At 45.8% G+C, this 26,094-nt stretch overlaps 1 pseudogene; it reads left to right on the top strand.

Annotated features, from left to right (window-relative positions):
- Positions 1-26,094, top strand: part of LOC142186382 (immunoglobulin superfamily DCC subclass member 3-like) — a 47,596-nt pseudogene that overhangs the window by 9,107 nt on the left and 12,395 nt on the right.

Below are 26,094 nucleotides of genomic sequence, written 5' to 3'. Positions count from 1 at the left end.
GCCATGTCAGGAGGGGAGAGGCCGACTGTAGGACAGGAGAATACAATCTATTACTATCTGTTATCAGCCATGTCAGGAGAGGAGAGGCCGACTGTAGGACAGGAGAATACAATCTATTACTATCTGTTATCAGCCATGTCAGGAGAGGAGAGGCCGACTGTAGGACAGGGGAATACAACCTATTACTATCTGTTATCAGCCATGTCAGGAGAGGAGAGGCCGACTGTAGGACAGGAGAATACAATCTATTACTATCTGTTATCAGCCATGTCAGGAGAGGCCGACTGTAGGACAAGAGAATACAATCTATTACTATCTGTTATCAGACATGTCAGGAGAGGAGAGGCCGACTGTAGGACAGGAGAATACAATCTATTACTATCTGTTATCAGCCATGTCAGGAGAGGCCGACTGTAGGACAAGAGAATACAATCTATTACTATCTGTTATCAGACATGTCAGGAGAGGCCGACTGTAGGACAGGAGAATACAATCTATTACTATCTGTTATCAGCCATGTCAGGAGAGGAGAGGCCGACTGTAGGACAGGAGAATACAATCTATTACTATCTGTTATCAGCCATGTCAGGAGAGGAGAGGCCGACTGTAGGACAAGAGAATACATTCTATTACTATCTGTTATCAGCCATGTCAGGAGAGGCCGACTGTAAGACAGGAGAATACAATCTATTACTATCTGTTATCAGCCATGTCAGGAGAGGAGAGGCCGACTGTAGGACAGGAGAATACAATCTATTACTATCTGTTATCAGCCATGTCAGGAGAGGAGAGGCCGACTGTAGGACAGGAGAATACAATCTATTACTATCTGTTATCAGCCATGTCAGGAGAGGCCGACTGTAAGACAGGAGAATACAATCTATTACTATCTGTTATCAGCCATGTCAGGAGAGGAGAGGCCGACTGTAGGACAGGAGAATACAATCTATTACTATCTGTTATCAGCCATGTCAGGAGAGGAGAGGCCGACTGTAGGACAGGAGAATACAATCTATTACTATCTGTTATCAGACATGTCAGGAGAGGAGAGGCCGACTGTAGGACAGGGGAATACAATCTATTACTATCTGTTATCAGCCATGTCAGGAGAGGCCGACTGTAAGACAGGAGAATACAATCTATTACTATCTGTTATCTGCCATGTCAGGAGAGGAGAGGCCGACTGTAGGACAGGGGAATACAATCTATTACTATCTGTTATCTGCCATGTCAGGAGAGGAGAGGCCGACTGTAGGACAGGAGAATACAATCTATTACTATCTGTTATCAGCCATGTCAGGAGAGGAGAGCCCGACTGTAGGACAGGAGAATACAATCTATTACGATCTGTTATCAGACATGTCAGGAGAGGAGAGGCCGACTGTAGGACAGGAGAATACAATCTATTACTATCTGTTATCAGACATGTCAGGAGAGGAGAGGCCGACTGTAGGACAGGAGAATACAATCTATTACTATCTGTTATCAGCCATGTCAGGAGAGGAGAGGCCGACTGTAGGATAGGGGAATACAATTTATTACTATCTGTTATCAGCCAGGTCAGGAGGGGAGAGGCCGACTGTAGGACAGGAGAATACAATCTATTACTATCTGTTATCAGCCAGGTCAGGAGAGGAGAGGCCGACTGTAGGACAGGGGAATACAATCTATTGCTATCTGTTATCAGCCATGTCAGGAGACGCCGACTGTAGGACAGGAGAATACAATCTGTTATCAGCCATGTAAGGAGAGGAGAGGCCGACTGTAGGACAGGAGAATACAATCTATTACTATCTGTTATCAGCCATGTCAGGAGAGGAGAGGCTGACTGTAGGATAGGGGAATACAATCTATTACTATCTGTTATCAGCCAGGTCAGGAGAGGAGAGGCCGACTGTAGGACAGGGGAATACAATCTATTACTATCTGTTATCAGCCATGTCAGGAGAGGCCGACTGTAGGACAGGGGAATACAATCTATTACTATCTGTTATCAGCCATGTCAGGAGAGGAGAGGCCGACTGTAGGAAAGGGGAATACAATCTATTACTATCTGTTATCTGCCATGTCAGGAGAGGCCGACTGTAGGACAGGGGAATACAATCTATTACTATCTGTTATCTGCCATGTCAGGAGAGGCCGACTGTAGGACAGGGGAATACAATCTATTACTATCTGTTATCAGCCATGTCAGGAGAGGCCGACTGTAGGACAGGGGAATACAATCTATTACTATCTGTTATCTGCCATGTCAGGAGAGGCCGACTGTAGGACAGGAGAATACAATCTATTACTATCTGTTATCAGCCATGTCAGGAGAGAAGAGTCCGACTGTAGGACAGGAGAATACAATCTATTACTATCTGTTATCAGCCATGTCGGGAGGGGAGAGGCCGACTGTAGGACAGGGGAATACAATCTATTACTATCTGTTATCAGCCATGTCAGGAGAGGCCGACTGTAGGACAGGGGAATACAATCTATTACTATCTGTTATCAGCTATGTCAGAAAGGGAGAGGCCAACTGTAGGACAGGAGAATACAATCTATTACTATCTGTTATCAGCCATGTCAGGAGAGGCCGACTGTAGGACGGAGGAATACAATCTCTTACTATCTGTTATCAGCCATGTCAGGAGGGGAGAGGCCGACTGTAGGACAGGGGAATACAATCTATTACTTTCTGTTATCAGCCATGTCAGGAGAGGCCGACTGTAGGACAGGGGAATACAATCTATTACTATCTGTTATCAGCCATGTCAGGAGGGGAGAGGCCGACTGTAGGACAGGAGAATACAATCTATTACTATCTGTTATCAGCCATGTCAGGAGAGGAGAGGCCGACTGTAGGACAGGAGAATACAATCTATTACTATCTGTTATCAGCCATGTCAGGAGAGGAGAGGCCAACTGTAGGACAGGGGAATACAACCTATTACTATCTGTTATCAGCCATGTCAGGAGAGGAGAGGCCGACTGTAGGACAGGAGAATACAATCTATTACTATCTGTTATCAGCCATGTCAGGAGAGGAGAGGCCGACTGTAGGACAGGAGAATACAATCTATTACTATCTGTTATCAGCCATGTCAGGAGAGGCCGACTGTAGGACAAGAGAATACAATCTATTACTATCTGTTATCAGACATGTCAGGAGAGGCCGACTGTAGGACAGGGGAATACAATCTATTACTATCTGTTATCAGCCATGTCAGGAGAGGCCGACTGTAAGACAGGAGAATACAATCTATTACTATCTGTTATCAGCCATGTCAGGAGAGGAGAGGCCGACTGTAGGACAGGAGAATACAATCTATTACTATCTGTTATCAGCCATGTCAGGAGAGGAGAGGCCGACTGTAGGACAGGAGAATACAATCTATTACTATCTGTTATCAGACATGTCAGGAGAGGAGAGGCCGACTGTAGGACAGGGGAATACAATCTATTACTATCTGTTATCAGCCATGTCAGGAGAGGCCGACTGTAAGACAGGAGAATACAATCTATTACTATCTGTTATCTGCCATGTCAGGAGAGGAGAGGCCGACTGTAGGACAGGGGAATACAATCTATTACTATCTGTTATCTGCCATGTGAGGAGAGGAGAGGCCGACTGTAGGACAGGAGAATACAATCTATTACTATCTGTTATCAGCCATGTCAGGAGAGGAGAGCCCGACTGTAGGACAGGAGAATACAATCTATTACGATCTGTTATCAGACATGTCAGGAGAGGAGAGGCCGACTGTAGGACAGGAGAATACAATCTATTACTATCTGTTATCAGACATGTCAGGAGAGGAGAGGCCGACTGTAGGACAGGAGAATACAATCTATTACTATCTGTTATCAGCCATGTCAGGAGAGGAGAGGCCGACTGTAGGATAGGGGAATACAATCTATTACTATCTGTTATCAGCCAGGTCAGGAGGGGAGAGGCCGACTGTAGGACAGGAGAATACAATCTATTACTATCTGTTATCAGCCATGTCAGGAGAGGAGAGGCTGACTGTAGGATAGGGGAATACAATCTATTACTATCTGTTATCAGCCATGTCAGGAGAGGAGAGGCCGACTGTAGGACAGGGGAATACAATCTATTGCTATCTGTTATCAGCCATGTCAGGAGACGCCGACTGTAGGACAGGAGAATACAATCTGTTATCAGCCATGTCAGGAGAGGAGAGGCCGACTGTAGGACAGGAGAATACAATCTATTACTATCTGTTATCAGACATGTCAGGAGAGGAGAGGCCGACTGTAGGACAGGAGAATACAATCTATTACTATCTGTTATCAGACATGTCAGGAGAGGAGAGGCCGACTGTAGGACAGGAGAATACAATCTATTACTATCTGTTATCAGCCATGTCAGGAGAGGAGAGGCCGACTGTAGGATAGGGGAATACAATCTATTACTATCTGTTATCAGCCAGGTCAGGAGGGGAGAGGCCGACTGTAGGACAGGGGAATACAATCTATTACTATCTGTTATCTGCCATGTCAGGAGGGGAGAGGCCGACTGTAGGACAGGGGAATACAATCTATTACTATCTGTTATCTGCCATGTCAGGAGAGGAGAGGCCGACTGTAGGACAGGAGAATACAATCTATTACTATCTGTTATCAGCCATGTCAGGAGGGGAGAGGCCGACTGTAGGACAGGGGAATACAATCTATTACGATCTGTTATCAGACATGTCAGGAGAGGAGAGGCCGACTGTAGGACAGGAGAATACAATCTATTACTATCTGTTATCAGACATGTCAGGAGAGGAGAGGCCGACTGTAGGACAGGAGAATACAATCTATTACTATCTGTTATCAGCCATGTCAGGAGAGGAGAGGCCGACTGTAGGATAGGGGAATACAATCTATTACTATCTGTTATCAGCCAGGTCAGGAGGGGAGAGGCCGACTGTAGGACAGGAGAATACAATCTATTACTATCTGTTATCAGCCATGTCAGGAGAGGAGAGGCTGACTGTAGGATAGGGGAATACAATCTATTACTATCTGTTATCAGCCAGGTCAGGAGAGGAGAGGCCGACTGTAGGACAGGGGAATACAATCTATTGCTATCTGTTATCAGCCATGTCAGGAGACGCCGACTGTAGGACAGGAGAATACAATCTGTTATCAGCCATGTCAGGAGAGGAGAGGCCGACTGTAGGACAGGAGAATACAATCTATTACTATCTGTTATCAGCCATGTCAGGAGAGGAGAGGCTGACTGTAGGATAGGGGAATACAATCTATTACTATCTGTTATCAGCCAGGTCAGGAGAGGAGAGGCCGACTGTAGGACAGGGGAATACAATCTATTACTATCTGTTATCAGCCATGTCAGGAGAGGCCGACTGTAGGACAGGGGAATACAATCTATTACTATCTGTTATCAGCCATGTCAGGAGAGGAGAGGCCGACTGTAGGACAGGGGAATACAATCTATTACTATCTGTTATCTGCCATGTCAGGAGAGGCCGACTGTAGGACAGGAGAATACAATCTATTACTATCTGTTATCAGCCATGTCAGGAGAGAAGAGTCCGACTGTAGGACAGGAGAATACAATCTATTACTATCTGTTATCAGCCATGTCAGGAGGGGAGAGGCCGACTGTAGGACAGGGGAATACAATCTATTACTATCTGTTATCAGCCATGTCAGGAGGGGAGAGGCCGACTGTAGGACAGGGGAATACAATCTATTACTATCTGTTATCAACCATGTCAGGAGAGGCCGACTGTAGGACAGGGGAATACAATCTATTACTATCTGTTATCAGCCATGTCAGAAAGGGAGAGGCCAACTGTAGGACAGGAGAATACAATCTATTACTATCTGTTATCAGCCATGTCAGGAGAGGCCGACTGTAGGACGGAGGAATACAATCTCTTACTATCTGTTATCAGCCATGTCAGGAGGGGAGAGGCCGACTGTAGGACAGGGGAATACAATCTATTACTTTCTGTTATCAGCCATGTCAGGAGAGGCCGACTGTAGGACAGGGGAATACAATCTATTACTATCTGTTATCAGCCATGTCAGGAGAGGAGAGGCCGACTGTAGGACAGGAGAATACAATCTATTACTATCTGTTATCAGCCATGACAGGAGGGGAGAGGCCGACTGTAGGACAGGAGAATACAATCTATTACTATCTGTTATCAGCCATGTCAGGAGAGGAGAGGCCGACTGTAGGACAGGAGAATACAATCTATTACTATCTGTTATCAGCCATGTCAGGAGAGGAGAGGCCGACTGTAGGACAGGAGAATACAATCTATTACTATCTGTTATCAGCCATGTCAGGAGAGGAGAGGCCGACTGTAGGACAGGGGAATACAATCTATTACTATCTGTTATCAGCCATGTCAGGAGAGGAGAGGCCGACTGTAGGACAGGGGAATACAATCTATTACTATCTGTTATCAGCCATGTCAGGAGAGGAGAGGCCGACTGTAGGACAGGGGGATACAATCTATTACTATCTGTTATCAGCCATGTCAGGTGAGGCCGACTGTAGGACAGGGGAATACAATCTATTACTATCTGTTATCAGCCATGTCAGGAGAGGCCGACTGTAGGACAGGGGAATACAATCTATTACTATGTGTTATCAGCCACGTCAGGAAGGGAGAGGCCAACTGTAGGACAGGAGAATACAATCTATTACTATCTGTTATCAGCCATGTCAGGAGAGGCCGACTGTAGGACGGAGGAATACAATCTATTACTATCTGTTCTCAGCCATGTCAGGAGGGGAGAGGCCGACTGTAGGACAGGGGAATACAATCTATTACTATCTGTTATCAGCCATGTCAGGAGAGGCCGACTGTAGGACAGGGGAATACAATCTATTACTATCTGTTATCAGCCATGTCAGGAGAGGAGAGGCCGACTGTAGGACAGGGGAATACAATCTATTACTATCTGTTATCAGCCATGTCAGGAGAGGCCGACTGTAGGACAGGGGAATACAATCTATTACTATCTGTTATCAGCCATGTCAGGAGGGGAGAGGCCAACTGTAGGACAGGAGAATACAATCTATTACTATCTGTTATCAGCCATGTCAGGAGAGGAGAGGTCGACTGTAGGACAGGAGAATACAATCTATTACTATCTGTTATCAGCCATGTCAGGAGAGGAGAGGCTGACTGTAGGATAGGGGAATACAATCTATTACTATCTGTTATCAGCCAGGTCAGGAGAGGAGAGGCCGACTGTAGGACAGGGGAATACAATCTATTGCTATCTGTTATCAGCCATGTCAGGAGACGCCGACTGTAGGACAGGAGAATACAATCTGTTATCAGCCATGTCAGGAGAGGAGAGGCCGACTGTAGGACAGGAGAATACAATCTATTACTATCTGTTATCAGCCATGTCAGGAGAGGAGAGGCTGACTGTAGGATAGGGGAATACAATCTATTACTATCTGTTATCAGCCAGGTCAGGAGAGGAGAGGCCGACTGTAGGACAGGGGAATACAATCTATTACTATCTGTTATCAGCCATATCAGGAGAGGCCGACTGTAGGACAGGGGAATACAATCTATTACTATCTGTTATCAGCCATGTCAGGAGAGGAGAGGCCGACTGTAGGAAAGGGGAATACAATCTATTACTATCTGTTATCAGCCATGTCAGGAGAGGAGAGGCCGACTGTAGGACAGGAGAATACAATCTATTACTATCTGTTATCAGCCATGTCAGGAGAGGCCGACTGTAGGACAGGGGAATACAATCTATTACTATCTGTTATCTGCCATGTCAGGAGAGGCCGACTGTAGGACAGGGGAATACAATCTATTACTATCTGTTATCAGCCATGTCAGGAGAGGCCGACTGTAGGACAGGGGAATACAATCTATTACTATCTGTTATCTGCCATGTCAGGAGAGGCCGACTGTAGGACCGGAGAATACAATCTATTACTATCTGTTATCAGCCATGTCAGGAGAGAAGAGTCCGACTGTAGGACAGGAGAATACAATCTATTAGTATCTGTTATCAGCCATGTCGGGAGGGGAGAGGCCGACTGTAGGACAGGGGAATACAATCTATTACTATCTGTTATCAGCCATGTCAGGAGAGGCCAACTGTAGGACAGGAGAATACAATCTATTACTATCTGTTATCAGCCATGTCAGGAGAGGAGAGGCCGACTGTAGGATAGGGGAATACAATCTATTACTATCTGTTATCAGCCAGGTCAGGAGGGGAGAGGCCGACTGTAGGACAGGAGAATACAATCTATTACTATCTGTTATCAGCCATGTCAGGAGAGGAGAGGCTGACTGTAGGATAGGGGAATACAATCTATTACTATCTGTTATCAGCCATGTCAGGAGAGGAGAGGCCGACTGTAGGACAGGGGAATACAATCTATTGCTATCTGTTATCAGCCATGTCAGGAGACGCCGACTGTAGGACAGGAGAATACAATCTGTTATCAGCCATGTCAGGAGAGGAGAGGCCGACTGTAGGACAGGAGAATACAATCTATTACTATCTGTTATCAGACATGTCAGGAGAGGAGAGGCCGACTGTAGGACAGGAGAATACAATCTATTACTATCTGTTATCAGACATGTCAGGAGAGGAGAGGCCGACTGTAGGACAGGAGAATACAATCTATTACTATCTGTTATCAGCCATGTCAGGAGAGGAGAGGCCGACTGTAGGATAGGGGAATACAATCTATTACTATCTGTTATCAGCCAGGTCAGGAGGGGAGAGGCCGACTGTAGGACAGGGGAATACAATCTATTACTATCTGTTATCTGCCATGTCAGGAGGGGAGAGGCCGACTGTAGGACAGGGGAATACAATCTATTACTATCTGTTATCTGCCATGTCAGGAGAGGAGAGGCCGACTGTAGGACAGGAGAATACAATCTATTACTATCTGTTATCAGCCATGTCAGGAGGGGAGAGGCCGACTGTAGGACAGGGGAATACAATCTATTACGATCTGTTATCAGACATGTCAGGAGAGGAGAGGCCGACTGTAGGACAGGAGAATACAATCTATTACTATCTGTTATCAGACATGTCAGGAGAGGAGAGGCCGACTGTAGGACAGGAGAATACAATCTATTACTATCTGTTATCAGCCATGTCAGGAGAGGAGAGGCCGACTGTAGGATAGGGGAATACAATCTATTACTATCTGTTATCAGCCAGGTCAGGAGGGGAGAGGCCGACTGTAGGACAGGAGAATACAATCTATTACTATCTGTTATCAGCCATGTCAGGAGAGGAGAGGCTGACTGTAGGATAGGGGAATACAATCTATTACTATCTGTTATCAGCCAGGTCAGGAGAGGAGAGGCCGACTGTAGGACAGGGGAATACAATCTATTGCTATCTGTTATCAGCCATGTCAGGAGACGCCGACTGTAGGACAGGAGAATACAATCTGTTATCAGCCATGTCAGGAGAGGAGAGGCCGACTGTAGGACAGGAGAATACAATCTATTACTATCTGTTATCAGCCATGTCAGGAGAGGAGAGGCTGACTGTAGGATAGGGGAATACAATCTATTACTATCTGTTATCAGCCAGGTCAGGAGAGGAGAGGCCGACTGTAGGACAGGGGAATACAATCTATTACTATCTGTTATCAGCCATGTCAGGAGAGGCCGACTGTAGGACAGGGGAATACAATCTATTACTATCTGTTATCAGCCATGTCAGGAGAGGAGAGGCCGACTGTAGGACAGGGGAATACAATCTATTACTATCTGTTATCTGCCATGTCAGGAGAGGCCGACTGTAGGACAGGAGAATACAATCTATTACTATCTGTTATCAGCCATGTCAGGAGAGAAGAGTCCGACTGTAGGACAGGAGAATACAATCTATTACTATCTGTTATCAGCCATGTCAGGAGGGGAGAGGCCGACTGTAGGACAGGGGAATACAATCTATTACTATCTGTTATCAGCCATGTCAGGAGGGGAGAGGCCGACTGTAGGACAGGGGAATACAATCTATTACTATCTGTTATCAACCATGTCAGGAGAGGCCGACTGTAGGACAGGGGAATACAATCTATTACTATCTGTTATCAGCCATGTCAGAAAGGGAGAGGCCAACTGTAGGACAGGAGAATACAATCTATTACTATCTGTTATCAGCCATGTCAGGAGAGGCCGACTGTAGGACGGAGGAATACAATCTCTTACTATCTGTTATCAGCCATGTCAGGAGGGGAGAGGCCGACTGTAGGACAGGGGAATACAATCTATTACTTTCTGTTATCAGCCATGTCAGGAGAGGCCGACTGTAGGACAGGGGAATACAATCTATTACTATCTGTTATCAGCCATGTCAGGAGAGGAGAGGCCGACTGTAGGACAGGAGAATACAATCTATTACTATCTGTTATCAGCCATGACAGGAGGGGAGAGGCCGACTGTAGGACAGGAGAATACAATCTATTACTATCTGTTATCAGCCATGTCAGGAGAGGAGAGGCCGACTGTAGGACAGGAGAATACAATCTATTACTATCTGTTATCAGCCATGTCAGGAGAGGAGAGGCCGACTGTAGGACAGGAGAATACAATCTATTACTATCTGTTATCAGCCATGTCAGGAGAGGAGAGGCCGACTGTAGGACAGGGGAATACAATCTATTACTATCTGTTATCAGCCATGTCAGGAGAGGAGAGGCCGACTGTAGGACAGGGGAATACAATCTATTACTATCTGTTATCAGCCATGTCAGGAGAGGAGAGGCCGACTGTAGGACAGGGGGATACAATCTATTACTATCTGTTATCAGCCATGTCAGGTGAGGCCGACTGTAGGACAGGGGAATACAATCTATTACTATCTGTTATCAGCCATGTCAGGAGAGGCCGACTGTAGGACAGGGGAATACAATCTATTACTATGTGTTATCAGCCACGTCAGGAAGGGAGAGGCCAACTGTAGGACAGGAGAATACAATCTATTACTATCTGTTATCAGCCATGTCAGGAGAGGCCGACTGTAGGACGGAGGAATACAATCTATTACTATCTGTTCTCAGCCATGTCAGGAGGGGAGAGGCCGACTGTAGGACAGGGGAATACAATCTATTACTATCTGTTATCAGCCATGTCAGGAGAGGCCGACTGTAGGACAGGGGAATACAATCTATTACTATCTGTTATCAGCCATGTCAGGAGAGGAGAGGCCGACTGTAGGACAGGAGAATACAATCTATTACTATCTGTTATCAGCCATGTCAGGAGGGGAGAGGCCAACTGTAGGACAGGAGAATACAATCTATTACTATCTGTTATCAGCCATGTCAGGAGAGGAGAGGTCGACTGTAGGACAGGAGAATACAATCTATTACTATCTGTTATCAGCCATGTCAGGAGAGGAGAGGCTGACTGTAGGATAGGGGAATACAATCTATTACTATCTGTTATCAGCCAGGTCAGGAGAGGAGAGGCCGACTGTAGGACAGGGGAATACAATCTATTGCTATCTGTTATCAGCCATGTCAGGAGACGCCGACTGTAGGACAGGAGAATACAATCTGTTATCAGCCATGTCAGGAGAGGAGAGGCCGACTGTAGGACAGGAGAATACAATCTATTACTATCTGTTATCAGCCATGTCAGGAGAGGAGAGGCTGACTGTAGGATAGGGGAATACAATCTATTACTATCTGTTATCAGCCAGGTCAGGAGAGGAGAGGCCGACTGTAGGACAGGGGAATACAATCTATTACTATCTGTTATCAGCCATGTCAGGAGAGGCCGACTGTAGGACAGGGGAATACAATCTATTACTATCTGTTATCAGCCATGTCAGGAGAGGAGAGGCCGACTGTAGGAAAGGGGAATACAATCTATTACTATCTGTTATCAGCCATGTCAGGAGAGGAGAGGCCGACTGTAGGACAGGAGAATACAATCTATTACTATCTGTTATCAGCCATGTCAGGAGAGGCCGACTGTAGGACAGGGGAATACAATCTATTACTATCTGTTATCTGCCATGTCAGGAGAGGCCGACTGTAGGACAGGGGAATACAATCTATTACTATCTGTTATCAGCCATGTCAGGAGAGGCCGACTGTAGGACAGGGGAATACAATCTATTACTATCTGTTATCTGCCATGTCAGGAGAGGCCGACTGTAGGACCGGAGAATACAATCTATTACTATCTGTTATCAGCCATGTCAGGAGAGAAGAGTCCGACTGTAGGACAGGAGAATACAATCTATTAGTATCTGTTATCAGCCATGTCGGGAGGGGAGAGGCCGACTGTAGGACAGGGGAATACAATCTATTACTATCTGTTATCAGCCATGTCAGGAGAGGCCGACTGTAGGACAGGGGAATACAATCTATTACTATCTGTTATCAGCTATGTCAGAAAGGGAGAGGCCAACTGTAGGACAGGAGAATACAATCTATTACTATCTGTTATCAGCCATGTCAGGAGAGGCCGACTGTAGGACGGAGGAATACAATCTCTTACTATCTGTTATCAGCCATGTCAGGAGGGGAGAGGCCAACTGTAGGACAGGGGAATACAATCTATTACTTTCTGTTATCAGCCATGTCAGGAGAGGCCGACTGTAGGACAGGGGAATACAATCTATTACTATCTGTTATCAGCCATGTCAGGAGGGGAGAGGCCGACTGTAGGACAGGAGAATACAATCTATTACTATCTGTTATCAGCCATGTCAGGAGAGGAGAGGCCGACTGTAGGACAGGAGAATACAATCTATTACTATCTGTTATCAGCCATGTCAGGAGGGGAGAGGCCGACTGTAGGACAGGAGAATACAATCTATTACTATCTGTTATCAGCCATGTCAGGAGAGGAGAGGCCGACTGTAGGACAGGAGAATACAATCTATTACTATCTGTTATCAGCCATGTCAGGAGAGGAGAGGCCGACTGTAGGACAGGGGAATACAACCTATTACTATCTGTTATCAGCCATGTCAGGAGAGGAGAGGCCGACTGTAGGACAGGAGAATACAATCTATTACTATCTGTTATCAGCCATGTCAGGAGAGGCCGACTGTAGGACAAGAGAATACAATCTATTACTATCTGTTATCAGACATGTCAGGAGAGGAGAGGCCGACTGTAGGACAGGAGAATACAATCTATTACTATCTGTTATCAGCCATGTCAGGAGAGGCCGACTGTAGGACAAGACAATACAATCTATTACTATCTGTTATCAGACATGTCAGGAGAGGCCGACTGTAGGACAGGAGAATACAATCTATTACTATCTGTTATCAGCCATGTCAGGAGAGGAGAGGCCGACTGTAGGACAGGAGAATACAATCTATTACTATCTGTTATCAGCCATGTCAGGAGAGGAGAGGCCGACTGTAGGACAAGAGAATACATTCTATTACTATCTGTTATCAGCCATGTCAGGAGAGGCCGACTGTAAGACAGGAGAATACAATCTATTACTATCTGTTATCAGCCATGTCAGGAGAGGAGAGGCCGACTGTAGGACAGGAGAATACAATCTATTACTATCTGTTATCAGCCATGTCAGGAGAGGAGAAGCCGACTGTAGGACAGGAGAATACAATCTATTACTATCTGTTATCAGCCATGTCAGGAGAGGCCGACTGTAAGACAGGAGAATACAATCTATTACTATCTGTTATCAGCCATGTCAGGAGAGGAGAGGCCGACTGTAGGACAGGAGAATACAATCTATTACTATCTGTTATCAGCCATGTCAGGAGAGGAGAGGCCGACTGTAGGACAGGAGAATACAATCTATTACTATCTGTTATCAGACATGTCAGGAGAGGAGAGGCCGACTGTAGGACAGGGGAATACAATCTATTACTATCTGTTATCAGCCATGTCAGGAGAGGCCGACTGTAAGACAGGAGAATACAATCTATTACTATCTGTTATCTGCCATGTCAGGAGAGGAGAGGCCGACTGTAGGACAGGGGAATACAATCTATTACTATCTGTTATCTGCCATGTCAGGAGAGGAGAGGCCGACTGTAGGACAGGAGAATACAATCTATTACTATCTGTTATCAGCCATGTCAGGAGAGGAGAGCCCGACTGTAGGACAGGAGAATACAATCTATTACGATCTGTTATCAGACATGTCAGGAGAGGAGAGGCCGACTGTAGGACAGGAGAATACAATCTATTACTATCTGTTATCAGACATGTCAGGAGAGGAGAGGCCGACTGTAGGACAGGAGAATACAATCTATTACTATCTGTTATCAGCCATGTCAGGAGAGGAGAGGCCGACTGTAGGATAGGGGAATACAATCTATTACTATCTGTTATCAGCCAGGTCAGGAGGGGAGAGGCCGACTGTAGGACAGGAGAATACAATCTATTACTATCTGTTATCAGCCAGGTCAGGAGAGGAGAGGCCGACTGTAGGACAGGGGAATACAATCTATTGCTATCTGTTATCAGCCATGTCAGGAGACGCCGACTGTAGGACAGGAGAATACAATCTGTTATCAGCCATGTAAGGAGAGGAGAGGCCGACTGTAGGACAGGAGAATACAATCTATTACTATCTGTTATCAGCCATGTCAGGAGAGGAGAGGCTGACAGTAGGATAGGGGAATACAATCTATTACTATCTGTTATCAGCCAGGTCAGGAGAGGAGAGGCCGACTGTAGGACAGGGGAATACAATCTATTACTATCTGTTATCAGCCATGTCAGGAGAGGCCGACTGTAGGACAGGGGAATACAATCTATTACTATCTGTTATCAGCCATGTCAGGAGAGGAGAGGCCGACTGTAGGAAAGGGGAATACAATCTATTACTATCTGTTATCTGCCATGTCAGGAGAGGCCGACTGTAGGACAGGGGAATACAATCTATTACTATCTGTTATCTGCCATGTCAGGAGAGGCCGACTGTAGGACAGGGGAATACAATCTATTACTATCTGTTATCAGCCATGTCAGGAGAGGCCGACTGTAGGACAGGGGAATACAATCTATTACTATCTGTTATCTGCCATGTCAGGAGAGGCCGACTGTAGGACAGGAGAATACAATCTATTACTATCTGTTATCAGCCATGTCAGGAGAGAAGAGTCCGACTGTAGGACAGGAGAATACAATCTATTACTATCTGTTATCAGCCATGTCGGGAGGGGAGAGGCCGACTGTAGGACAGGGGAATACAATCTATTACTATCTGTTATCAGCCATGTCAGGAGAGGCCGACTGTAGGACAGGGGAATACAATCTATTACTATCTGTTATCAGCTATGTCAGAAAGGGAGAGGCCAACTGTAGGACAGGAGAATACAATCTATTACTATCTGTTATCAGCCATGTCAGGAGAGGCCGACTGTAGGACGGAGGAATACAATCTCTTACTATCTGTTATCAGCCATGTCAGGAGGGGAGAGGCCGACTGTAGGACAGGGGAATACAATCTATTACTTTCTGTTATCAGCCATGTCAGGAGAGGCCGACTGTAGGACAGGGGAATACAATCTATTACTATCTGTTATCAGCCATGTCAGGAGGGGAGAGGCCGACTGTAGGACAGGAGAATACAATCTATTACTATCTGTTATCAGCCATGTCAGGAGAGGAGAGGCCGACTGTAGGACAGGAGAATACAATCTATTACTATCTGTTATCAGCCATGTCAGGAGAGGAGAGGCCGACTGTAGGACAGGGGAATACAACCTATTACTATCTGTTATCAGCCATGTCAGGAGAGGAGAGGCCGACTGTAGGACAGGGGAATACAACCTATTACTATCTGTTATCAGCCATGTCAGGAGAGGAGAGGCCGACTGTAGGACAGGAGAATACAATCTATTACTATCTGTTATCAGCCATGTCAGGAGAGGCCGACTGTAGGACAAGAGAATACAATCTATTACTATCTGTTATCAGACATGTCAGGAGAGGAGAGGCCGACTGTAGGACAGGAGAATACAATCTATTACTATCTGTTATCAGCCATGTCAGGAGAGGCCGACTGTAGGACAAGACAATACAATCTATTACTATCTGTTATCAGACATGTCAGGAGAGGCCGACTGTAGGACAGGAGAATACAATCTATTACTATCTGTTATCAGCCATGTCAGGAGAGGAGAGGCCGACTGTAGGACAGGAGAATACAATCTATTACTATCTGTTATCAGCCATGTCAGGAGAGGAGAGGCCGACTGTAGGACAAGAGAATACATTCTATTACTATCTGTTATCAGCCATGTCAGGAGAGGCCGACTGTAAGACAGGAGAATACAATCTATTACTATCTGTTATCAGCCATGTCAGGAGAGGAGAGGCCGACTGTAGGACAGGAGAATACAATCTATTACTATCTGTTATCAGCCATGTCAGGAGAGGAGAAGCCGACTGTAGGACAGGAGAATACAATCTATTACTATCTGTTATCAGCCATGTCAGGAGAGGCCGACTGTAAGACAGGAGAATACAATCTATTACTATCTGTTATCAGCCATGTCAGGAGAGGAGAGGCCGACTGTAGGACAGGAGAATACAATCTATTACTATCTGTTATCAGCCATGTCAGGAGAGGAGAGGCCGACTGTAGGACAGGAGAATACAATCTATTACTATCTGTTATCAGACATGTCAGGAGAGGAGAGGCCGACTGTAGGACAGGGGAATACAATCTATTACTATCTGTTATCAGCCATGTCAGGAGAGGCCGACTGTAAGACAGGAGAATACAATCTATTACTATCTGTTATCTGCCATGTCAGGAGAGGAGAGGCCGACTGTAGGACAGGGGAATACAATCTATTACTATCTGTTATCTGCCATGTCAGGAGAGGAGAGGCCGACTGTAGGACAGGAGAATACAATCTATTACTATCTGTTATCAGCCATGTCAGGAGAGGAGAGCCCGACTGTAGGACAGGAGAATACAATCTATTACGATCTGTTATCAGACATGTCAGGAGAGGAGAGGCCGACTGTAGGACAGGAGAATACAATCTATTACTATCTGTTATCAGACATGTCAGGAGAGGAGAGGCCGACTGTAGGACAGGAGAATACAATCTATTACTATCTGTTATCAGCCATGTCAGGAGAGGAGAGGCCGACTGTAGGATAGGGGAATACAATCTATTACTATCTGTTATCAGCCAGGTCAGGAGGGGAGAGGCCGACTGTAGGACAGGAGAATACAATCTATTACTATCTGTTATCAGCCAGGTCAGGAGAGGAGAGGCCGACTGTAGGACAGGGGAATACAATCTATTGCTATCTGTTATCAGCCATGTCAGGAGACGCCGACTGTAGGACAGGAGAATACAATCTGTTATCAGCCATGTAAGGAGAGGAGAGGCCGACTGTAGGACAGGAGAATACAATCTATTACTATCTGTTATCAGCCATGTCAGGAGAGGAGAGGCTGACAGTAGGATAGGGGAATACAATCTATTACTATCTGTTATCAGCCAGGTCAGGAGAGGAGAGGCCGACTGTAGGACAGGGGAATACAATCTATTACTATCTGTTATCAGCCATGTCAGGAGAGGCCGACTGTAGGACAGGGGAATACAATCTATTACTATCTGTTATCAGCCATGTCAGGAGAGGAGAGGCCGACTGTAGGAAAGGGGAATACAATCTATTACTATCTGTTATCTGCCATGTCAGGAGAGGCCGACTGTAGGACAGGGGAATACAATCTATTACTATCTGTTATCTGCCATGTCAGGAGAGGCCGACTGTAGGACAGGGGAATACAATCTATTACTATCTGTTATCAGCCATGTCAGGAGAGGCCGACTGTAGGACAGGGGAATACAATCTATTACTATCTGTTATCTGCCATGTCAGGAGAGGCCGACTGTAGGACAGGAGAATACAATCTATTACTATCTGTTATCAGCCATGTCAGGAGAGAAGAGTCCGACTGTAGGACAGGAGAATACAATCTATTACTATCTGTTATCAGCCATGTCGGGAGGGGAGAGGCCGACTGTAGGACAGGGGAATACAATCTATTACTATCTGTTATCAGCCATGTCAGGAGAGGCCGACTGTAGGACAGGGGAATACAATCTATTACTATCTGTTATCAGCTATGTCAGAAAGGGAGAGGCCAACTGTAGGACAGGAGAATACAATCTATTACTATCTGTTATCAGCCATGTCAGGAGAGGCCGACTGTAGGACGGAGGAATACAATCTCTTACTATCTGTTATCAGCCATGTCAGGAGGGGAGAGGCCGACTGTAGGACAGGGGAATACAATCTATTACTTTCTGTTATCAGCCATGTCAGGAGAGGCCGACTGTAGGACAGGGGAATACAATCTATTACTATCTGTTATCAGCCATGTCAGGAGGGGAGAGGCCGACTGTAGGACAGGAGAATACAATCTATTACTATCTGTTATCAGCCATGTCAGGAGAGGAGAGGCCGACTGTAGGACAGGAGAATACAATCTATTACTATCTGTTATCAGCCATGTCAGGAGAGGAGAGGCCGACTGTAGGACAGGGGAATACAACCTATTACTATCTGTTATCAGCCATGTCAGGAGAGGAGAGGCCGACTGTAGGACAGGAGAATACAATCTATTACTATCTGTTATCAGCCATGTCAGGAGAGGAGAGGCCGACTGTAGGACAGGAGAATACAATCTATTACTATCTGTTATCAGCCATGTCAGGAGAGGCCGACTGTAGGACAAGAGAATACAATCTATTACTATCTGTTATCAGACATGTCAGGAGAGGCCGACTGTAGGACAGGGGAATACAATCTATTACTATCTGTTATCAGCCATGTCAGGAGAGGCCGACTGTAAGACAGGAGAATACAATCTATTACTATCTGTTATCAGCCATGTCAGGAGAGGAGAGGCCGACTGTAGGACAGGAGAATACAATCTATTACTATCTGTTATCAGCCATGTCAGGAGAGGAGAGGCCGACTGTAGGACAGGAGAATACAATCTATTACTATCTGTTATCAGACATGTCAGGAGAGGAGAGGCCGACTGTAGGACAGGGGAATACAATCTATTACTATCTGTTATCAGCCATGTCAGGAGAGGCCGACTGTAAGACAGGAGAATACAATCTATTACTATCTGTTATCTGCCATGTCAGGAGAGGAGAGGCCGACTGTAGGACAGGGGAATACAATCTATTACTATCTGTTATCTGCCATGTCAGGAGAGGAGAGGCCGACTGTAGGACAGGAGAATACAATCTATTACTATCTGTTATCAGCCATGTCAGGAGAGGAGAGCCCGACTGTAGGACAGGAGAATACAATCTATTACGATCTGTTATCAGACATGTCAGGAGAGGAGAGGCCGACTGTAGGACAGGAGAATACAATCTATTACTATCTGTTATCAGACATGTCAGGAGAGGAGAGGCCGACTGTAGGACAGGAGAATACAATCTATTACTATCTGTTATCAGCCATGTCAGGAGAGGAGAGGCCGACTGTAGGATAGGGGAATACAATCTATTACTATCTGTTATCAGCCAGGTCAGGAGGGGAGAGGCCGACTGTAGGACAGGAGAATACAATCTATTACTATCTGTTATCAGCCATGTCAGGAGAGGAGAGGCTGACTGTAGGATAGGGGAATACAATCTATTACTATCTGTTATCAGACAGGTCAGGAGAGGAGAGGCCGACTGTAGGACAGGGGAATACAATCTATTGCTATCTGTTATCAGCCATGTCAGGAGACGCCGACTGTAGGACAGGAGAATACAATCTGTTATCAGCCATGTCAGGAGAGGAGAGGCCGACTGTAGGACAGGAGAATACAATCTATTACTATCTGTTATCAGACATGTCAGGAGAGGAGAGGCTGACTGTAGGACAGGAGAATACAATCTATTACTATCTGTTATCAGACATGTCAGGAGAGGAGAGGCCGACTGTAGGACAGGAGAATACAATCTATTACTATCTGTTATCAGCCATGTCAGGAGAGGAGAGGCCGACTGTAGGATAGGGGAATACAATCTATTACTATCTGTTATCAGCCAGGTCAGGAGGGGAGAGGCCGACTGTAGGACAGGGGAATACAATCTATTACTATCTGTTATCTGCCATGTCAGGAGGGGAGAGGCCGACTGTAGGACAGGGGAATACAATCTATTACTATCTGTTATCTGCCATGTCAGGAGAGGAGAGGCCGACTGTAGGACAGGAGAATACAATCTATTACTATCTGTTATCAGCCATGTCAGGAGGGGAGAGGCCGACTGTAGGACAGGAGAATACAATCTATTACGATCTGTTATCAGACATGTCAGGAGAGGAGAGGCCGACTGTAGGACAGGAGAATACAATCTATTACTATCTGTTATCAGACATGTCAGGAGAGGAGAGGCCGACTGTAGGACAGGAGAATACAATCTATTACTATCTGTTATCAGCCATGTCAGGAGAGGAGAGGCCGACTGTAGGATAGGGGAATACAATCTATTACTATCTGTTATCAGCCAGGTCAGGAGGGGAGAGGCCGACTGTAGGACAGGAGAATACAATCTATTACTATCTGTTATCAGCCATGTCAGGAGAGGAGAGGCTGACTGTAGGATAGGGGAATACAATCTATTACTATCTGTTATCAGCCAGGTCAGGAGAGGAGAGGCCGACTGTAGGACAGGGGAATACAATCTATTGCTATCTGTTATCAGCCATGTCAGGAGACGCCGACTGTAGGACAGGAGAATACAATCTGTTATCAGCCATGTCAGGAGAGGAGAGGCCGACTGTAGGACAGGAGAATACAATCTATTACTATCTGTTATCAGCCATGTCAGGAGAGGAGAGGCTGACTGTAGGATAGGGGAATACAATCTATTACTATCTGTTATCAGCCAGGTCAGGAGAGGAGAGGCCGACTGTAGGACAGGGGAATACAATCTATTACTATCTGTTATCAGCCATGTCAGGAGAGGCCGACTGTAGGACAGGGGAATACAATCTATTACTATCTGTTATCAGCCATGTCAGGAGAGGAGAGGCCGACTGTAGGACAGGGGAATACAATCTATTACTATCTGTTATCTGCCATGTCAGGAGAGGCCGACTGTAGGACAGGAGAATACAATCTATTACTATCTGTTATCAGCCATGTCAGGAGAGAAGAGTCCGACTGTAGGACAGGAGAATACAATCTATTACTATCTGTTATCAGCCATGTCAGGAGGGGAGAGGCCGACTGTAGGACAGGGGAATACAATCTATTACTATCTGTTATCAGCCATGTCAGGAGGGGAGAGGCCGACTGTAGGACAGGGGAATACAATCTATTACTATCTGTTATCAACCATGTCAGGAGAGGCCGACTGTAGGACAGGGGAATACAATCTATTACTATCTGTTATCAGCCATGTCAGAAAGGGAGAGGCCAACTGTAGGACAGGAGAATACAATCTATTACTATCTGTTATCAGCCATGTCAGGAGAGGCCGACTGTAGGACGGAGGAATACAATCTCTTACTATCTGTTATCAGCCATGTCAGGAGGGGAGAGGCCGACTGTAGGACAGGGGAATACAATCTATTACTTTCTGTTATCAGCCATGTCAGGAGAGGCCGACTGTAGGACAGGGGAATACAATCTATTACTATCTGTTATCAGCCATGTCAGGAGAGGAGAGGCCGACTGTAGGACAGGAGAATACAATCTATTACTATCTGTTATCAGCCATGACAGGAGGGGAGAGGCCGACTGTAGGACAGGAGAATACAATCTATTACTATCTGTTATCAGCCATGTCAGGAGAGGAGAGGCCGACTGTAGGACAGGAGAATACAATCTATTACTATCTGTTATCAGCCATGTCAGGAGAGGAGAGGCCGACTGTAGGACAGGAGAATACAATCTATTACTATCTGTTATCAGCCATGTCAGGAGAGGAGAGGCCGACTGTAGGACAGGGGAATACAATCTATTACTATCTGTTATCAGCCATGTCAGGAGAGGAGAGGCCGACTGTAGGACAGGGGAATACAATCTATTACTATCTGTTATCAGCCATGTCAGGAGAGGAGAGGCCGACTGTAGGACAGGGGGATACAATCTATTACTATCTGTTATCAGCCATGTCAGGTGAGGCCGACTGTAGGACAGGGGAATACAATCTATTACTATCTGTTATCAGCCATGTCAGGAGAGGCCGACTGTAGGACAGGGGAATACAATCTATTACTATGTGTTATCAGCCACGTCAGGAAGGGAGAGGCCAACTGTAGGACAGGAGAATACAATCTATTACTATCTGTTATCAGCCATGTCAGGAGAGGCCGACTGTAGGACGGAGGAATACAATCTATTACTATCTGTTCTCAGCCATGTCAGGAGGGGAGAGGCCGACTGTAGGACAGGGGAATACAATCTATTACTATCTGTTATCAGCCATGTCAGGAGAGGCCGACTGTAGGACAGGGGAATACAATCTATTACTATCTGTTATCAGCCATGTCAGGAGAGGAGAGGCCGACTGTAGGACAGGAGAATACAATCTATTACTATCTGTTATCAGCCATGTCAGGAGGGGAGAGGCCAACTGTAGGACAGGAGAATACAATCTATTACTATCTGTTATCAGCCATGTCAGGAGAGGAGAGGTCGACTGTAGGACAGGAGAATACAATCTATTACTATCTGTTATCAGCCATGTCAGGAGAGGAGAGGCCGACTGTAGGACAGGAGAATACAATCTATTACTATCTGTTATCAGACATGTCAGGAGGGGAGAGGCCGACTGTAGGACAGGGGAATACAATCTATTACTATCTGTTATCAGCCATGTCAGGAGGGGAGAGGCCGACTGTAGGACAGGGGAATACAATCTATTACTATCTGTTATCAACCATGTCAGGAGAGGCCGACTGTAGGACAGGGGAATACAATCTATTACTATCTGTTATCAGCCATGTCAGAAAGGGAGAGGCCAACTGTAGGACAGGAGAATACAATCTATTACTATCTGTTATCAGCCATGTCAGGAGAGGCCGACTGTAGGACGGAGGAATACAATCTCTTACTATCTGTTATCAGCCATGTCAGGAGGGGAGAGGCCGACTGTAGGACAGGGGAATACAATCTATTACTTTCTGTTATCAGCCATGTCAGGAGAGGCCGACTGTAGGACAGGGGAATACAATCTATTACTATCTGTTATCAGCCATGTCAGGAGAGGAGAGGCCGACTGTAGGACAGGAGAATACAATCTATTACTATCTGTTATCAGCCATGACAGGAGGGGAGAGGCCGACTGTAGGACAGGAGAATACAATCTATTACTATCTGTTATCAGCCATGTCAGGAGAGGAGAGGCCGACTGTAGGACAGGAGAATACAATCTATTACTATCTGTTATCAGCCATGTCAGGAGAGGAGAGGCCGACTGTAGGACAGGAGAATACAATCTATTACTATCTGTTATCAGCCATGTCAGGAGAGGAGAGGCCGACTGTAGGACAGGGGAATACAATCTATTACTATCTGTTATCAGCCATGTCAGGAGAGGAGAGGCCGACTGTAGGACAGGGGAATACAATCTATTACTATCTGTTATCAGCCATGTCAGGAGAGGAGAGGCCGACTGTAGGACAGGGGGATACAATCTATTACTATCTGTTATCAGCCATGTCAGGTGAGGCCGACTGTAGGACAGGGGAATACAATCTATTACTATCTGTTATCAGCCATGTCAGGAGAGGCCGACTGTAGGACAGGGGAATACAATCTATTACTATGTGTTATCAGCCACGTCAGGAAGGGAGAGGCCAACTGTAGGACAGGAGAATACAATCTATTACTATCTGTTATCAGCCATGTCAGGAGAGGCCGACTGTAGGACGGAGGAATACAATCTATTACTATCTGTTCTCAGCCATGTCAGGAGGGGAGAGGCCGACTGTAGGACAGGGGAATACAATCTATTACTATCTGTTATCAGCCATGTCAGGAGAGGCCGACTGTAGGACAGGGGAATACAATCTATTACTATCTGTTATCAGCCATGTCAGGAGAGGAGAGGCCGACTGTAGGACAGGAGAATACAATCTATTACTATCTGTTATCAGCCATGTCAGGAGGGGAGAGGCCAACTGTAGGACAGGAGAATACAATCTATTACTATCTGTTATCAGCCATGTCAGGAGAGGAGAGGTCGACTGTAGGACAGGAGAATACAATCTATTACTATCTGTTATCAGCCATGTCAGGAGAGGAGAGGCCGACTGTAGGACAGGGGAATACAATCTATTACTATCTGTTATCAGCCATGTCAGGAGAGGAGAGGCCGACTGTAGGACAGGGGAATACAATCTATTACTATCTGTTATCAGCCATGTCAGGAGAGGAGAGGCCGACTGTAGGACAGGGGAATACAATCTATTACTATCTGTTATCAGCCATGTCAGGAGAGGAGAGGGCGACTGTAGGACAGGGGAATACAATCTATTACTATCTGTTATCAGCCATGTCAGGAGGGCCGACTGTAGGACAGGAGAATACAATCTATTACTATCTGTTATCAGCCATGTCAGAAAGGGAGAGGCCAACTGTAGGACAGGAGAATACAATCTATTACTATCTGTTATCAGCCATGTCAGGAGAGGCCGACTGTAGGACAGGGGAATACAATCTATTACTTTCTGTTATCAGCCATGTCAGGAGAGGCCGACTGTAGGACAGGGGAATACAATCTATTACTATCTGTTATCAGCCATGTCAGGAGAGGAGAGGCCGACTGTAGGACAGGAGAATACAATCTATTACTATCTGTTATCAGCCATGTCAGGAGGGCCGACTGTAGGACAGGAGAATACAATCTATTACTTTCTGTTATCAGCCATGTCAGGAGGGCCGACTGTAGGACAGGAGAATACAATCTATTACTATCTGTTATCAGCCATGTCAGAAAGGGAGAGGCCAACTGTAGGACAGGAGAATACAATCTATTACTATCTGTTATCAGCCATGTCAGGAGAGGAGAGGCCGACTGTAGGACAGGAGAATACAATCTATTACTATCTATTATCTGCCATGACAGGAGAGGCCGACTGTAGGACAGGGGAATACAATCTATTACTATCTGTTATCAGCCATGTCAGGAGAGGAGAGGCCGACTGTAGGATAGGAGAATACAATCTATTACTATCTATTATCTGCCATGACAGGAGAGGCCGACTGTAGGACAGGGGAATACAATCTATTACTATCTGTTATCAGCCATGTCAGGAGAGGAGAGGCCGACTGTAGGACAGGGGAATACAATCTATTACTATCTGTTATCTGCCATGTCAGGAGAGGCCGACTGTAGGATAGGAAAATACAATCTATTACTATCTGTTATCAGCCATGTCAGGAGAGGAGAGGCCGACTGTAGGACAGGAGAATACAATCTATTACTATCTGTTATCAGCCATGTCAGGAGGGGAGAGGCCGACTGTAGGACAGGAGAATACAATCTATTACTATCTGTTATCAGCCATGTCAGGAGAGGAGAGGCCGACTGTAGGACAGGAGAATACAATCTATTACTATCTGTTATCAGCCATGTCAGGAGAGGAGAGGCCGACTGTAGGACAGGGGAATACAACCTATTACTATCTGTTATCAGCCATGTCAGGAGAGGAGAGGCCGACTGTAGGACAGGAGAATACAATCTATTACTATCTGTTATCAGCCATGTCAGGAGAGGCCGACTGTAGGACAAGAGAATACAATCTATTACTATCTGTTATCAGACATGTCAGGAGAGGAGAGGCCGACTGTAGGACAGGAGAATACAATCTATTACTATCTGTTATCAGCCATGTCAGGAGAGGAGAGGCCGACTGTAGGACAGGGGAATACAATCTATTACTATCTGTTATCAGCCATGTCAGGAGAGGAGAGGCCGACTGTAGGACAGGGGAATACAATCTATTACTATCTGTTATCTGCCATGTCAGGAGAGAAGAGTCCGACTGTAGGACAGGAGAATACAATCTATTGCTATCTGTTATCAGCCATGTCAGGAGAGGAGAGGCCGACTGTAGGACAGGGGAATACAATCTAATACTATCTGTTATCAGCCATG

Source organism: Leptodactylus fuscus (assembly GCF_031893055.1).
Source record: "Leptodactylus fuscus isolate aLepFus1 chromosome 7 unlocalized genomic scaffold, aLepFus1.hap2 SUPER_7_unloc_1, whole genome shotgun sequence".
NCBI classification, from domain to species: Eukaryota; Metazoa; Chordata; class Amphibia; order Anura; family Leptodactylidae; genus Leptodactylus; species Leptodactylus fuscus.
This window is presented reverse-complemented; position numbering and strand designations above follow the sequence as displayed.